Genomic DNA, 1,154 nt, shown 5'->3' on the forward strand with positions numbered 1-1,154 from the left:
CCCCTTGTATGTCGGTAAATGTGATAAATTAGGTAACCTACACCATTATGTCGGTAAATGTGATAAATGAGATAACCTGCACCCCTTGTATGTCGGTAAATGTGATAAATGAGATAACCTACACCCCTTGTATGTCGGTAAATGTGATAAATGAGATAACCTGCACCTCTTGTATGTCGGTAAATGTGATAAATGAGATAACCTACACCCCTTGTATGTCGGTAAATGTGATAGATGAGATAACCTGCACCCCTTTTATGTCGGTAAATGTGAGAAATGAGATAACCTACACCCCTTGTACGTCGGTAAATGTTATAAATGAAATAACCTGAACCCTTTGTATGTCAGTAAATGTGAGAAATTAGATAACCTACACCCCTTATAAGTCGGTAAATGTAATAAATGAGATAACCTACACCCCTTGTATCTCGGTAAATGTGATTAATGAGATACCCTACACCCATTGAATGTCGGTAAATGTGATAAATGAGGTACCCTACACCCCTTGTATGTCGGTAAAAGTGATAAATAAGGTACCCTACACCCCTTGTATGTCGGTAATGTGATAAATAAGGTACCCTACACTTTGTATGTCGGTAAATGTGATAAATAAGGTACCCTACACCCCTTGTATGTCGGTAACTGTGATAAATAAGGTACCCTACACCCCTTGTATGTCTTTAAATGTGATAAATAAGGTACCCTACACCCCTTGTATGTCGGTAAATGTGATAAATAAGGTACCCTACACCCCTTGTATGGCGGTAAATGTGATAAATAAGGTACCCTACACCCCTTGTATGGCGGTAAATGTGATAAATAAGGTACCCTACACCCCTTGTATGGCGGTAAATGTGATAAATAAGGTACCCTACACCCCTTGTATGTCGGTAAATGTGATAAATGAGGTAACTCTTTTTTGTTTACATCTCAGCCTATAGCGCCGTTAGGCTTTCTTCAGGGGCCTGGTGGTCATCCTAAGCCCGACATGGCGCAGGCAATTATAGTGGCGCTAGTTATGCTTGGCTCACGCTGCCCACTGGAACTCATTTTTGATTCGGTTGTACGGTTTCTTCTAGAATCCTTGATGATAGGTGGTCTTCTGGACAGCCTGTGGGTAGTCTTAAGCCACTCAGCGGTGACTAAAAAATCCC

Source organism: Eriocheir sinensis, chromosome 60, assembly GCF_024679095.1.
Source record: "Eriocheir sinensis breed Jianghai 21 chromosome 60, ASM2467909v1, whole genome shotgun sequence".
Classification (NCBI taxonomy): domain Eukaryota; kingdom Metazoa; phylum Arthropoda; class Malacostraca; order Decapoda; family Varunidae; genus Eriocheir; species Eriocheir sinensis.